At 32.8% G+C, this 17,651-nt stretch overlaps 1 protein-coding gene across 6 annotated transcripts in view; it reads left to right on the forward strand.

Annotated features, from left to right (window-relative positions):
* Ca-alpha1D (Ca[2+]-channel protein alpha[[1]] subunit D) overlaps window positions 1–17,651 on the forward strand; it is a 1,669,376-nt gene that overhangs the window by 1,116,507 nt on the left and 535,218 nt on the right. The window lies entirely within an intron of this gene.

Genomic DNA, 17,651 nt, shown 5'->3' on the forward strand with positions numbered 1-17,651 from the left:
AAGTGCAACTTTAAGTGCATTTTTAAGTCGTTTCGCGGGGTAAATCGCCAAACTGAGTATGGGTCATTTACAGTGGAGTACTTAGCTAACGAATTCAATTAAAATTTAATTCATTTTATGTACTTTCAAAATTCCTTAAAGTTCCACTCGACTTCCCATATTTCGCACTGTGCTATGGCTTAGTTTAGAAAATGTCATGACTTTTTGGTAGTCTGACTAAACATTGAGTTCCTGTGCGCCTTCTCTATAACCTTACTTATTCTTCTTAGTTGCTCTCCAATACATTATCTCCCCTCTTCCTACGTAATTTCAAGAGACGATCTTTGTACATTGTAAGTTTCCGAAGATATTCATTCACCCAAAGGGAAATTAATTTACGTATATTCGTTTTGTAATTAACACTTAAAGTACATTTAGTCTTATAAATCCACTCGATTTCAAATGTCAATTCCATAGTATATACGTCCAATAAATCGTAGTTCTAAATCCCATGTATTTTATTTGACGTATATTGTATGGGATTGACAGTTTAAATCATAGTAATAGTAACAGGAGTTTTACTGTTGATCTGTGTAATACACGATACAATATTTTCAGTGTCAATAGATGTTGTAAATTCGGAACGTCATTGATTAGGAATCTATTGAATGAATTTTGCATAATCACACTTTTGAACTCGTTTTTGGTGTATTTCATTAGATCGTATTTTAAATTGAGTCTCAGCAATGATTCAATTATGATCAACTGTATATATGATCGATAGAAGTTGCACTGCATGACCTCGTTATAAAATTATGACAGTTTTTAAAGTCATAGAACTGTATGAGGTCATTATTTCTTGAAACGAATTAGTTTCTAAAACACTAACATTGGTATCACCCACAATAATGCGTGGTTGTCTTACACCCGAAATCAACAAGTTTCTAAAAATGAAATAGAATTCGTAAAATGACTTTTTGAAGATATATAATATGACACAAACACAATTTCTTTGCAATTAGGGTTTAAATCAACGAACTTTAGTGTAATAGAATCCAAAAAAGGATTGCTAACTTTCGCCAAAACAACAAAATTAAAATCTTTTTTAACAAATAATGTGGTAACAACGTAACTGTCTATCCTATAACAATGTACAACGATTGTAGCAGTTATTATCGGAAGCTGCGAAATTAAACATTTAAATTTAATAAACTTTGAAAATGAAGCCATACTTGTTATACTCAACGATAAAAATGCATGTCATCGTATGAAACTGCATGAAATCTGTTTTTAAAAAGTTTAAAGGAATGAAAATATTTGTTGCAAATCATAAGATATAAAAAACAGATAAATCAAAATGCATCTAAGTAGCATTATATTTACGTAGGTGATTGATATGCGTTGTCAGAATCATCATAAAAGTTTTCCAAGGGTATAACCCGCTTATTTGGGTTCTTCATCAACACACCTAATAACTTTGGGTTTGGACTTCTCTGCTTTTTAACAAATACCTTTCCATTTGACACTATCTAACATTGTTCAGGGATTTAGCATAATTTAATAAATACATAGTTTCTTAACTAATGTAATCATGTACAAAAATGTTCTTTGTTTCTTCCTTCTCATGCAACCTCGGTTTTATTGAAGTATATTTTGTTTTTGCAATTCTGGGAAGAAATTTAAGAACCAGCGACTTCAAGAAAAGTGTTTTCACCGGGCTGATTCGGTCAGAGTTGTTTCTAAAGTAAAAGTAATTTATTTCATGATTTAACTCAAAGTTTCGTTGTTCTGTTTCCGACTTCTTCAGGAGTTCTTTACTATAAGCATGGTACAAATACACAGGTAGCCGCATCGGCAATTGTTGGTAACATAAGATGTCAAAATTTGACATCAATTCAATGCAATTGACACATTATGTTACCATCAGCTGGCTTGATAATGCTACCTGTATTATTGTACCATGACTATAAGCATATTAGAGCTAGTTTACACTATCTATGTCATATGACACGAAATAAAAACATTCCATATTTACCCACGGAGGCAATGTGGAGTCGTAGTTTTTTATATTTTTGCTGGTGTGGAAGCACAGAGTAAATGGCATAAAGAAAATCTTCAATATTACACATGTTAGCGAATATATAACGATGGAACATTTCATGTCATTTGACATTTACATAAAGTGTAAATTACCCCTTATACAACATTTTGTGCAAAAAGATTTTTTCCGTATTTACAATTAGTCTTAGTGACATTCTTATTAGATATTGTTATAAAAAACTGGACACCACAATACAGAATTTTTATAATTTAATAAAATAAATAATAATAATGCAAATAAAGATATTGCAGCACTTAAATCTAAAACCCAGAACTGTTTCTTTTAAAAGATTGCAACTGAATATTGTGGCCATATGCTCCTTATACAGTTTAGATCGTACTTTTAATTGCGTCTCAACAATGATTCAATTATGATCAACTGTATATGTACATGATCGATAGAAGTTGCAGAATTTTTTCTTGAAACGAATTAGGTTCTAAAACACTAACATTGGTATCACCCACAATAATGCATGGTTGTTTTACACTCGAAATCAACAAGTTTCTAAAAATGAAATAGAATTTGTAAAATGACTTTTTGAAGATATATAATATGACACAAACACCATTTCTTTGCAATTAGGGTTTAAATCAACGATCTTTAGTGTAATAGAATCCAAAAAAGGATTGCTGACTTTCGCCAAAACAACAAAATTAAAATCTGTTTTAACAAATACTGTGGTAACAACGTAACTGTCAATCCTATAACAATGTACAGCGATTGTAGCAGTTAATCGGAAGCTGCGCACTTAAACCTTTAAATTTATTAAACTTTGAAAATGAAGCCACACTTGTTATACGCAACGATAAAAATGCATGTCATCATATGAAATTGCATGAAATCTGTTTTTAAAAAGTTTAAAGAAATGAAAATATTTGTTGCAAATCATAAGATATAAAAAAAAACAGATAAATCAAAAAGCATCTAAGTAGCATTATATTTACGTAGGTGATTGATATGCTTTGTCAGAATCATCATCAACGCTTTCCAAGTGTATAACCCGCTTACTTGGATTCTTCATCAACACACCTAATATCTTTGGATTTGGACTTCTCTGCTTTTTAACAAATACCTTCCCATTTGACACTATCCAACATTGTTCAGGGCAGGGCTTCGGAGTCGGAGTCTGGAGTCGTGAAAAAAGCTCGACTCCGACTCCGGGCAAAATGTTTTTTTCTACATTTATCAAAAGAGTTTTTATTTTTTTATGATAGAGAGATTAACTTTATTAACATTTTGATAAATCGTTTATTCATTTTATAGGAAATCTATGAGTAAACTTGCAAGGACAATAGAATTATAATTGCATCTTTCAATATGAATCGATTTCTTAATATACCATCACATTTATGACAAAACGTATATACACTCTGGAATACTAGTTTTAGATCTCACATATTTATACTTCACAATATAATGTCGAAAAAGTATTATAAGTTTATTTTGTCCACAATTAAGGGGTTGTGGTCACTTATTGTGCACGAAAAATTAAATTTTTCATGAATTTTTACAAGTAATTTACCAATTTTTTCCAAAAGATATTGTTTTCATCTGATTTATAATACCTTGAGCTACTTTCTGATTTTTTTTTTTTTTTTTTTTTTTTTTGAAAAATTTTGCTCTTTTTTCTGACAAATGGCCACCTACGAAAAACTGTTTCGTATGTGTATTAATCGAAACGAATTAAAAAATATGCATTTAAAAAAGGGATCTGTAGAAGTCAACATTTCGCTTTCGTAAAATCTGTAAGTAACAAATTACTGTTGGCATACCCATCTTCATATTTCGACAAAATAAAACGAAAAAGATATGTGACAGGTTCCACAGAGGGGAAATTTGTGTTAAGAGTTGATCAAAAGTCCTAGAAAGCTCATTTATACTTCGATTGATATAATATTTCGATTGATATAATCAGTAAAGATGTATATATAGTCCCATATACATATATTTCATTCCAAATGTTATTTTTTGAAATTTACTTAAATTAAATTTTTCTCAATTCACATAAGAAAAGCCGTGAATGTTTCTGAATAATGCAAACATATTTGATAGGTGTTGGTTTAGTGTGATAAATTAGAGCCCCGGTTATAACGCGGAGCAAAATTTAGTGTGAGTAAACCTTTCAATTCCATATAAAAATATTTCATATTTTAGTTGAGAAAAATTAGATTTTTTCGGAATGGCGCAAATAGCAATTTTTATACCCTCAGCCTTTAGGCTAAAGAGGGTATTTACACTTTGATACGGCCAAAAATGTGCCTCATCGAAATAATGGTTTTAGACCCCAAGTATGTTTGTACGATATCCGTTTCAGACAATTTTGAGTTGATCTAGCAATGTCCGTCCGTCTGTCTGTCTGTCTGGCAGGCTGGTGCGCACGATAACTCTCGAACGGATCAATCGATATGGTTCAAATTTTGGGTATCGAAATATTTTGTCCAGATTCGATTTAATTTCGAAGATGGGCCATATAGGTCCACTCCTTCAGGTACCTCCCCCACAAATGTTCAAAAACTGTCGCAAAAATTGTGCGCACGATAACTCTTGATGGGAGTGACCGATTTGGTCCACACTTTACACATTCTCATAATATCTACCAGATATAGATAAGGTTCGAATATGGACTATATTTGTCCACTCCATCCCGTACCTTCCACACAAAAAAAGTTCACTTTAAGACCTGCTACAGAATCACTTTGATTTTTGTTGAAGCAACTTATATTCGCTGCCTCAATTACGATGGTAAAAGTTGTTTCAGGGGCAAGTCCATACTTCTTGAGAAAACAGCCCGATGGGTGTAAAACCCCCTATGGCACCCCCATGGTCTATGTCGGTCCATTCCTTTAAGTACCTTTTCCTCAAAATTTTTGAACTTTAATACTAATCAACATTTTTGTCGGTTCATACGACCAAAATTTTGAAACCCCCTAAATATATAAGTTTTTTGTGAAAAAAGTGTTTCAATTTGCACAGGCTGAGGGTATATCTCTGTCGGCAAAGCCGACTGATACTTTATTACTTGTTTTTGTTTTAAATTGATAATCTGAGGGTATACTCGTACATATATTTCGGCAAAAATCTACTGAAACTTTCTAAATTCTTTCTGTTGTTGTTGTTTTTGATATAAGATACAGCAGATTCAATACGGAACATCAATTTTACATCGCATTGCATTACAAATTGTCTTAGAGAAAAGAACAGATAACCATATAGGGTCCTAGTATAGGAAAAGTTGAAAAATTTAGCAAATTTTATTAATTTTTAATGGTATAGGAAATTACCCTCGGAGTCGACTCCGGAGTCGGAGTCGTGAAAAAAAACTGGCCTGGAGTCGGAGTCGGAGTCGAAGGAAAAATGGCTCGACTCCGAAACCCTGAACTTTAGGGATTTAGCATAATTCAATAAATACATAGTTTCTTAACTAATGTAATCATGTACAAAAATGTTCTTTGTTTCCTCTTTCTCATGCAACCTCGGTTTTATTGACGTATATTTTGTTTTTGCAATTCTGGAAATAAATTTAAGAAACAGCGACTTCAAGTAAAGTGTTTTCACCGGGCTGATTCGGTCAGAGTTGTTACAAAATAAAAGTAATTTATTTCATGATTTAATTCAAAGGATCGTTGTTCTCACAGTTTATACAGTTGGCCATTCAGAGTTCTGTTAACAACATTTGACAACAAACATAATAGATTGTTCATTATTGTGATTTGATTTCCTTTGTATTTTATGTATTTGACAGCAAACTAAATAGTCAGGGCTAACTAGTTTGGGCTGAATGGCCAACTGTATAAACTGTGGTTGTTCTGTTTCCGACTTCTTCATGAGTTGTTTATTATAAACATATTATACAACATTTTTTGCAAAAAGATTTTTTCCGTATTTACAATTAGTCTTAGTGACACTCTTATTAGATATTGTCATAAAAACTGGACACCACAACACAGAAATTTTATAATTTAATAAAATAAATAATAATGTAAATAAAAATATTGTAGCGCGTAAATCTAAAACCCAGAACTGATTGCAACTGAATATTGTGGGCCTATGCTCCTTATACAGTTTAAATAAATATATGAGGAAAAGTCAAAATTTTTTAGTTTCCATGAAGCCAAGGTTTGCACTATTATAATAAGCGAACTATTGTAGTTTACCAGTAACTATGACTACTGCTGGATTTTTTTAGATGTTTTTGTACAAAGCTCAAAAATTTAGCAAAAAAATTTAATTTACGTGGTAGTTACGACCGCGTAAAGGAAAAAACATAGGTAAAAACACGTTGAAGCTAAACAGGTTTTTTACATTGCTATTCGATTTCTGATTAAACCATTCAAATGACGGACATCTGTCCAAAGTAAAAGTAGGAGAATACAAAATGAAGATTACACTTCTAATGTATCCCTTTCCAAAATTTCCACTGCATTTACCTTTTATGGATGCTGACATTTTGAAGCCGGATTTCAGGTGTTTTTTGTATTTTTTATGTAACTGGGACGCGCATTCGGATATTTCAAAAAACCAATTATATGATTAAATAACTCGCGATTTCGCATAATCTGATATGTATATTGAGTATGTAGCCCACACAGCAGCAGAGTAATCTACTGCCAAAGGCCAAAATTTAGTGTAATTTTTTTCTTAAAAACCTATTTTTTGGGTACAGTATTTACAATATCGTTTTGAGTGTGCTGTTACCCCGCGATATTTTAGTTTTTCGACGATCCGGATCATATGAATCTCAGATCATAAAAATCCATCTACTAGAACGGCGGAAATGGCTACAGCAAAAATTGAAAAATGTTTTTCAAAATATCGCTGTCTAATTCGCGTTTTAATGAAGAGAGTGAATCATCACTCGCGTTTGTGCGAAAACAGCGGTTTGGAACATTTAGTGGCGTGGGAGCTGTATCCGATTTATCCAAAAAATACTGTGTGATGCTACATCCACGGTTCTTGATGGATGATTGAAATATGTTTAGATCGATGTATTTTTTCACGGTTGATAGTGAAATCGGATGCGCATAAAAAGTGTATGCACTTTGTGCAAAATATAAGCGTTATACAGTTTGTTGCACACTAAACTGCAGACGATGCTACATCTTAGCGGCCAAAGTAAATCCTGGCAAATGTGTACAAATTAAAAGAGAAGAATTCGCTGTATTGGTAAACCACATGCGCATCAAGTGATTTTGAGGATTTCGCGATTTACACGCATTTCAAAATGAACATTACCCGATGCAATTTTATTTCAAGAGTATTCCCCATTTAAAGGAACCCAACATTTATTTGAAATATATCCATATCTTCTGCTAGATATTAGCGTGTTTTCGAGATGTGATTAGAATAAAAATGTGATTTATTGCGTGAAATTTAACTAAAATAGAAGAAAAACTCCGAGCTATTTTTCTTAGATTTTGTTCAACTAACTCACAAAATAAATTTTAATAAATATTTTCTCTTACTAAAGTTTTATAAATTTCCTCAATATATTTTGTTTTCGCTATAATATGAAAACCACTAAACGGATTTGTATAGTTTTGGTTTCATTTGAATCTTCGCTATGTAAAGATTACGTATATATTTTTTATATATTCTTCAGAGGCATAAGCAGGTTGTACTTTATTAAAACAAGTTGCAAACTACCAATTGTTTGGAATTCTTTCCTAATTTCCGCGAAAATGCACAACTTTTTCACTAAAGTTATGGGACCTCAGTAAACATATAGTATGTAGGGAGCCCCTAATTAAGAGAGTTTCTCAATATAATGATTAGAGTCTTTTAAAGATTTTTTTCTTTCTATCAGAATTGAAACCGCCATAACTTTTGCGCGCAACAACCAAAATTAGTATCACGAACAGATTTAAGAATGGAATTTTTTTTCCCAATCTATGTACCAAAAATCTTTCATGGAGCTTAAAAAAAAATTTTAATATATATATATATATATATATATATATATATATATATATATATAAATATATATATATATATATATATGAACAAAGATGATGTCTTTGTTGGTAGCTTTAGTTGGAGAAAGAGAAAAGCCAAATGGTTTGCTCCAAGAGACAATTATTAGTATTTTCGTAAAATGTTATAAAACATAATTCAATTTATTCAATAGCTTTTAGTATTAGAGACGAGTAGCGGTGTTTGCGTACCAGCTGGTGTGCGTGTGAGAAGTGAAGTATTAAAAAGAGAAATAGTGCTGGTTAAGCCTACATTTTAGATGTTACTTTCGTCAAGAGAACAATTCATTTGGACGAAAGTAACCAAAAGGAGAGATAATTTACAATTAGAACTTAAGTCATATTTACATCACTGCTGACCAAGAAGAGAGCACACAAAATTCTGAATATTGACAACTTTTGACAGTGTGTTTGCAAGGTTGTATGCACGCATGCTGCAAAATAAAAACAAATCAAAACATTTGCTCTCTTTTGTGTGTCTTTCGTTGCGTTCGGGTCATGTGTGTGTGAATAGCCGAAAAACTTCGTAACTCCAACAATACCAAAGAACAGCTTTGATTTACATTAGCTCCTTCATAAAATACATTACAAATAATATTTTAAATTCATAAAGATTACTTATAATTTTAGCACAATGTAAAGTTGTTTAAACGAAGTTTGAACATGCTCCCCCTCCTTGCCCAGAATGGACAATACATAGTTGTTGATGCTATTGGGAGCCTCATGATAACCGCTGCTGTAAGGGGGAATGGAATGTGAAATCTTTAGCTCATTTTGTTGATCGATCTGGAATGGAAAAACACTAGTAAAGTCCATGGAATACTGCATAGAAAGAAAACATGAGACGAGATAATAAATTATAAATCAGATATATTGCTGATAAATTGTTAAATTGTATTAAAAAGAGAAATAGTGCTGGTTAAGCCTACATATTAGATGTTACTTTCGTCAAGAGAACAATTCATTTGGACGAAAGTAACCAAAAGGAGAGATAATTGACGATTAGAACTTAAGTCATATTTACATCACTGCTGGCCAAGAAGAGAGCACACAAAATTCTGAATATTGACAACTTTTGACAGTGTGTTTGCAAGGTTGTATGCACTTATGCTGCAAAATAAAAACAAATCAAAACATTTGCTCTCTTTTGTGTGTCTTCCGTTGCGTTCGGGTCATGTGTGTGTGAATAGCCGAAAAACTTCGTAACTCCAACAATACCAAAGAACAGCTTTGATTTACATTAGCTGCTTCATAAAATACATTACAAATAATATTTTAAATTCATAAAGATTACTTATAATTTTAGCACAATGTAAAGTTGTTTAAACGAAGTTTGAACATGCTCCCCCTCCTTGCCCAGAATGGACAATACATAGTTGTTGATGCTATTGGGAGCCTCATGATAACCGCTGCTGTAAGGGGGAATGGAATGTGAAATCTTTAGCTCATATTGTTGATCGATCTGGAATGGAAAAACACTAGTAAAGTCCATGGAATACTGCATAGAAAGAAAACATGAGACGAGATAATAAATTATAAATCAGATATAAATTGTTAAATTGGTGCTTGGATTTTTTAGAAATTCTTTAATTTTTAAAAAAATTTAAATGAGTTTTCCGAGAGTCTGGCTTGAACTCGGACCTCCAGTACGTTAGTCCGACACGCCTACCTCTGGGCTACCGTGGTATATGTCATGAGACGATATTAGTATTGCGTGGGTACATGTAAACATGTAATTTAGTAAGATTACAAAGTGGAAATTAGGCATTTGTTCATTTGCATGCGTATGCTATTTTTAGAACTTGGAGAAAGTGAGAAGGTACATTTAGAAGTGAATTAATTGCAATTTTTGATTTAAAGAAGTTGTTTAGATAACAAAATACGATTTTAAAATTTGACAGAAACCTGTCTCGAACCGGCTTCCTTAGACCTAGTAGCCTGCTGAACCCACTAGGCTACCTACCCATTCACATGGATCTCGGATGGAAACGACTACACATACTTTGTTTGTGATGTATTTATAAATAATTGATCACTGATGATTTGTGTTGATTTTCTGTTTTCAAATGATTATTTTGATTTTGTTCTTCAAAGTTAGCAATGTTAAGCTCTATTTTTAGAAGTTAATTTGTAGATTTCTCTTTCTTTCTTTTACCTCCTTATTTTCTAATTTTTACTGGTTTTACTGGTAATTTTCCTTTGCTAGCATTTTGAAATGTTCTGGACTATTTTTTAAAGTTTTTTTTAATAAAAAAAAATTTGCTCGGAGCAGGGCTCGAACCCAGGACCTCTGACTGTCCAACACACTACCACTAGGCTACGCTAAGCCTTTGGCGAAGTTTGAAATATTAGTTAAGTGAGTAAATTTAATACGATTATAACCATGGAGTAATAGTAACACTTAAAGAAAAATGTGAGTTAATGCAAATAATTGGTGATACAGTCAACAAAAAAGTCTATATACACCCTATAAATCTCGGGTTTTAAGGGTAAGGAAGCATTTTTATGAAAATTCAAGTACATAGTTCTATCTCATATCCCTAATTAACAATAATACATACAACAAAAATATATTCCATAATACGAATAACGGTAAATGCTATAAAAATTAAAAAATTAATAGGGAAAAATTCTAAATTTTATGGAATAAGCAATACAACTTTTACATTTTATTGCTTTATCGAATGTCTCTGGTTGCCTATGATATATTTTAGATAAAATAGGAACATATTTCTGGATTAATTGACGTTATTTAATGTCAGACTTCGCGTATAGCTCCTTAAGGCGGACCCTTGGAAATACAGTAGGACTAAATATTTTGAGATCCTAGAGCGCTTTGAAGTTGTTCTTATGAATAATATATGCTCCTGAGCTTTGCTAAATGAGTGTATTCCTGAGTTTTTCATAACTTTTATATAAATTTATTGTGCAATCGGTCATTTTTTTGAACTTGAGGTTGACAAATTTGCTTGAATTTGAGACGAGACGGGTATGGTAGAGCTTTCAATTTGAGACGAGTATGATTGTCGGTTTTTATTTGCATCATATTTTACTGAATTGAGCATATCGTTGTTTGGATGGTGGGTTTTGTGGCATATCAAGCAAGTGTATGTAGATTTGCAACTAATTTTATTGAGAGATGAGGATAAACAGTTGCCACATATATTACTTTTTGTAACGAAACCAAGCCGCTGCTGAGCCGCCAATTTGCGAAACTCAGCACAAGCTCTGACTTGATGATTCGCATGACAGTACGAGCATTTTAAAGCAAATTTTTCATTGGAGTAATTTTTTGGGTTTTAGAGTAATTTTGAGACGGGATTACTGCTTGATTTTCTTTTGTATTTCGAATACTTGCAATGCGCTCTACAACTTCGAATCTATTTGAAAGAAATTCATCGAGCTGAGACCAAGTTGGTAAGTCTCGATGGGATTTTAGAGATTGTTCAAATAGAGAAAGGGTTTGTTTGGTAATTTTGTAGAAACAAAGTGGATCAAAATTGGATCCCAACTTGCTATATCGATATTGAGAGTTTGCAATGTAGAGAGACAGTCTTTTACTGTAGAGTGAATGTTGTATATTGACTCGCTGTTTTCCTTTGTTGCAACAGGAATGTTAAATAAAATATTTAACTGCTTGTCTACCAAAACTCTTTTGTTTTCATAGCGAGATTTTAGAGAGTTCCATGCCAGTTGGAAGTTATCATCACAAATGCTATATCTATTGATTATAGCACCAGCTTCACCACTGGTTTTGCTTCTCAAATAATAGAGTTTTTGAGCTTGTGAAAGTTGTGGATGATCACTATAAACTGCAGTGAACATGTCACGGAAGTTAGGCCATTCTTCATAGCTTCCGTTGAAAATTTCCGTGTCAAATGGAGGAACGTTGAGATAAATATCAGAACTTTCGAGAGGATATTTATAGATATTTAGCGATACTTGATCCGAATTTTTGTTTTGATGACTTATCAGTGTAATAAGCTTCTGAAATGACATTAAAATAGTTTTTGATGCTTTCTTTTATGTCCTTGACATTTTCAGATATTAGGGACAACATAATATTCTTGAAGGATTCTTGCACTAATACCCAGCGATGTTCTAAATCATCTAATTTAGCTTGGAGAATTGTATCCGTCTGATCAATCATATCACATTGCCCAAATTGAGTGCAAATATTGTTCAAATGCTCGCAAGCGAACAAAAATTTATTGTGCTCCGGAGACGTTAATCTATATTAATAAAAGAGTAAAGTGATTGACTGACTGATAGACTGACCGATGCATTCATCAACGCCCAGACGAAACGGCTGAAGCTAGAATCCTGCAATTTTGGGTGTGGATCACTCTTGGTCCGAAGGGGTCAGATAAGGCTGGGTTTTTCGAAATTCGAATGATGGTCACTGATGGAGTGTAGGAAAGATGTGTTAAAGGGTTTTTAGAAATTCGAACTATAAGTGTACGAAAAGTACTAAAGTGTACTAAATTTGGTACCAATTCGTAATTTGTGAACGGATAAATGTTGAAATTTGGTGTGAGAATCAAGTTGAAAAGGTACGGTTGACATAAGGAGGTGGTTTAGGAAAAGTGTTAACATGTGTACGAAAAGTACTAAATGGTACTAAATTTGGTACAATTATGATTTGAGCGAACATATAGAGCTGGAATCCTGAAATTGTGAACAAAGGGTAATGTTGGAGAGTAGAATGGACGTAGTTTTGAAAATTCGTACTTATGGGTACGAAAAGTACTAAATGGTACTAAATTTGGTACAATTATGATTTGGCCGATCGGATAGAGCCGGAATCCTGCAATTTTGATTTAAGGTTACAGTTGGAGGGTAAAATGGAAGTAGTTTCGAAATTTCGTACTTATCTGTACGAAAAGTACTAAATGGTACTAAATTTGGTACAATTACGATTTGGGCGAACGGATAGAGCTGGAATCCTGAAATTTGAATTAAGGCTGCTGTTAGAGAGTAGAATGGAAGTAGTTGTGAAAATTCGTACTTATGGGTACGACAAGTACTAAATGGTACTAAATTTTGTACAATTTGAATTTAGTTTGAACGGATAGACTTGGAATCCTGAAAATTTTTATTAATGCTACAGTTGGAGGGTAGAATGTAAGTAGTTTTGAAACTTCGGTACTAAATTTGGAACAACTACGATTTGGGCGAACGGATGGAGCGGGAAACCTGAAATTTGAATAAAGGCTAATGTTAGAGAGTAGAATGGAAGTAGTTTTGAAAATTCGTACTTATGGGTACGAAAAGTACTAAGTGGTACTAAATTTCGTACACTTACGATTTGGGAGAACGGATAGAGCTGGGATCCTGAAATTTTAATTAGAGAGTGGAGTGGAAGCATTTTTGAAAATTCGTACTTATGGGTACGAATAGTATTATATGATACTAAATTTGGTACAATTATGATTTAGGCGAACGGATAAAGCTGGAAGCCTGAAATTTTGAATTAAGGCTGCAGTTAGAGGGTAGAATGGAAGTAGTTTTGAAAATTCGTACTTATGGGTACGACAAGTACTAAATGGTACTAAATGTTGTACAAATTGGATTTAGGTTGAACGGATATTCGTGGAACCCTAAAATTTTAAATTAAGGCTACAGTTGGAGGGTAGAATGGAAGCAGTTTTGAAAATTCGTTCTTATGGGTACGAAAAGTACTAAATGGTACTAAATTTGGAACAATTACGATTTGGGCGAACGGATGGTGCTGGAATCCTGAAATTTTGAACTGAGGCTACTGTTGGAGAGTATAATGGAAGTAGTTTTGAAAATTCGTACTCATGGGTACGAAAAGTACTAAATAGTACTAAATTTGGTGCAATTACGATTTTGGCGAACGGATAGGGCTGGGATCCTGAAATTTGAATTAGAGAGTAGAATGGAAGCAGTTTTGAAAATTCGTACTTATGGGTACGAAAAGTACTAAATGGTACTAAATTTTGTACAACTTGTATTTAGGTTGAGCGGATGGAGCTGGAATCCTGAAAATTTTAACTAAGGCTACTGTTGGAGAATAGAACGGAAGTAGTTTTGAAAATTCTTACTTTTGGGTACGAAAAGTACTAAATGATACTAAATTTGGTACAATTATGATTTAAGCGAACGGATAGAGCTGAAATCCTGAAATTTTGAATTAAGGCTGCAGTTGGAAGGTAGAACGGAATTAGTTTTGAAAATTCGTACTTATGAGTACGAAAAGAACTAAATGGTATTAAATTTGGTTCAATTTGGATTTGAGTGAACGATTAGACCTGGAATCCTTAAATTTGGAATTGAGATTACTGTTATAGTATAGGATTAAGGTAGTTTTGGAAATTCGTACTTATGGGTACGAAAAGTACAAAGGGGGAACGGATAGAGTTGGTATCCTGGAATTTGGTAAGACTACGGTTGGAGTGAAGGATTGAGACATGGATGTAGTTTTTGAAATTCGTACTTACGGGTACGAAATATACCAAATGGTACAGTTTGAATTTGAGTGCACCGATAGCGCTGGAATCCTCTTTCTTGGAATTAAAGTTACTGGTGAAGTGAAGGATAGGAAATCGTACTACTGGGTGCAGGGAAAGTGCCGGAATCTGTATTTTTTGGATTTAATGTGAGTATTGATGTGCAATGTTGGTCTCGCTGTTAACATGTAGGGGTGAAATACGTCTGATCTTTTTGAAAATCGACCTAAAGCGGTACAAACAGTACTAAAAGAACAATAAATATTGATTAAAATTGGTATAAGTACAATAAAATGTTCAGTGTTCGCCATTTCCATATTATATACGAAGTAGCGGGCACTTTGCTAGTATAGTAATATTTGGAGTGTTGGTGGGAGTAGATGCACGTTCTGAGAGGGACATTATTGTTTTGAGCTAGAAATTACTTACAATTTTCTTTAGGTGTAAATAAGTAAAGAGATGTAATAATATTTTTTACTCGGGTGTAATAAGCGCGGAACTTATGTTGGTGTTTTTATTCTTTGAGTAAAACCTATTTTTAGACAATGGTATTGACTGTATATGTGACAATGCTATTGGTAAACAATCGTAATGAAATTAGCTATACAGCATGACAAATTGTAGAAGAGTGTTCCAGCAATGATTTTAAAAATTAAAAAAAATTTGAGTTTGCCAGGATTCGAACCCACGACCTTATGATTTTTGGCAAAAAACTTAACAGATTATTTGAAGTCTAATTTTGTGTATCATTGAATAATTTTTGAGCTTTTGGTGATGTAAGCGTAGAAAATATTTATCAAATGTGAAGAAGTGAAGTATTAAAAAGAGAAAGAGTACAGGTTTAGTACAGGTTTATATATATATATATATATATATGGGGATTTCTGTGTGAAATCGGACACTTTTTCAAGATGAGGTTTTTGATTTCCTTTATTTTTTGCTGTGGTGATGCTGCTGATTAACAAAACATTTTAGTATATTTTCAGATTTTTTTGACTAACTGTTCCAGAGATATCGCGCCTTGAAAAAGTCAATTTATATAAAAACTGCATGCAAAGAAATACTCATAACTTCTTTAATATTGGTCCAATTTGAAAAAGTCTTTTTTTGTATGTTTTGTTGTTTTATCAGCTATTAAATAGAAAATAGCAAAACAAATTGCACATTGGGCTTGGATGCTATTTTCGCGATTTAATATTTAAAATAAATTTTTAAAGATGTTCGACCCCATTTGATTTTCTTTAAATTTTTTTGTATTAAACTACGTTCAATTATAAAAATTGTAAGTCCTATGTGGTTGTCTAAACTAGCCAGTTTAGACTTAGATGCCTAAGTCCTACCTTACATTGATTTATGTTAACTTACATCCTAAGAACAAAACTGCATTATCTACCCTTGAAATGAATTATTTTAACCTAACGAATAACAATTACCTATGTTAAACTATGAAATCTTTGAAATTGAAACACGTACTAAATTGTTATGTATATCTCTTGGTTGGTTACAGCCCAACCTTAAAACCACTTTCTTTTCAACCACATACACGGTGAGAACATTCTCTTCCTCAATAAACATCAAACAGACGAACTACAAAATTTGTGTTTTTTTTCCTCCTCTTCTCTTTTGTGTCAAGCGTTTATCCATAAATAATTTCTCGGGTCAGAGAAATTGTTGGGTCAACACTAAAAACCACAACGTTTTTGGATCCAAGTTTCACGGATTCTCTTTCTGTGTTTTACCTACCAATACAGTCCACATTAAATTGCTCTCCAAGCTGGGTGTCTGGAAACAGGCTTCACTCATTCAGCAGCGATCCTTTAAACACTTTTTTGTTCACTGCCTGCCGGGTAAGGAATTTGAAAAAGTGCAAGTGAGGAAAGGCAAGAAGAAAAGGCAAACGCGCATAAACGGAATAATTGCTTGGAAAAAAATTTCTGTCGGGTGCAATCAGTGTGATCAAAAAATCCCCCTGTTGTCCGTGCTTAAATAAATGGCATATTCTTCAAAAAGATAACAGTTTGCCCCCTAAAAATAGTGCATATACATAAATTTCTCAGCTGCTTTACATACAACATATTACACAAGATTACTAAAATTTGCCTGTCTAAATCATCATCTTAAAAACGAAAACCATTTCATTTAGCCTTCAAATTCATAGGTTTCTTCTTGTGGTGCATAGAAGCAAAGTAAAAAAAATCCATGGTGCCTTGGTTTTCTTTATTCACTTCTTCTTGCCCTTCCATTCGTATAACAGTTGAACAAGTGTTATAAAAATTTTGTGTAGTTCAACATCTCCGTGAGAAATAGAGAGCACATAGAAGAAAAAGCTTTCGAGAAAAGTGAGCTAAATTATTATTAAATTATATTGTTTTAAGTTGGCAACACGGCAGTGTTTGTTTACTTATGGATGTCATTTTTTCGCCAAACGAAATTTGAGGAGATATAAGCAAAATAAAAACAAAACTCAACAAAAAATTAACTCGGTCGGTATCGGTCGTCATAAAATTAAGAGAAAATCTAATTGTTGGTGCAAGAAAATTCAGGTAATTACATTTGTATGTCACAATTTTCATATCACCAACACATTGCTATACACATATCGGAAATTTGCAATATAGTATACCCATTTTCCCAACATACATATTTAATATTGCTTTAAATAACACGCACCAAATACCTTGAATTTCGACGAATTTAAAAACTATTTACATATGTTTAAACTGGAGCAACAATCAATACAATAGGCAACAAATTTTCTATTTCGTTCAAATTTAATAACAAATAAGTTGGAGTACATCAGCGTTGACAATTATATACACAGTGCTCCACCATAATTACACTCAATTTTAAATAACACTGTCATTGAATGTGAATCTGATACCGAGATAAATCTGTGGTTTCAGTTGACACCATACAGTGGTCACATACAAAATTATTATATTGGTTTTCTACACAAATTTGCTTACTAAATAAACACAAATACATTTGGTACAATTCATGCAGTGGCTGCATAAAATCATTGTACAGTGTTTTTAAAATAAATTTACTTACTTACTTACTTAGTTGGCCCATTACAGAACATTTGTTCCATAGACCGAACTAAGAAAAGATCTCCATTCCTCTCTGTTT

The sequence above is a fragment of the Musca autumnalis genome, unplaced genomic scaffold (assembly GCF_047663935.1).
Source record: "Musca autumnalis isolate F117 unplaced genomic scaffold, ASM4766393v1 scaffold_6, whole genome shotgun sequence".
Taxonomy (NCBI): domain Eukaryota; kingdom Metazoa; phylum Arthropoda; class Insecta; order Diptera; family Muscidae; genus Musca; species Musca autumnalis.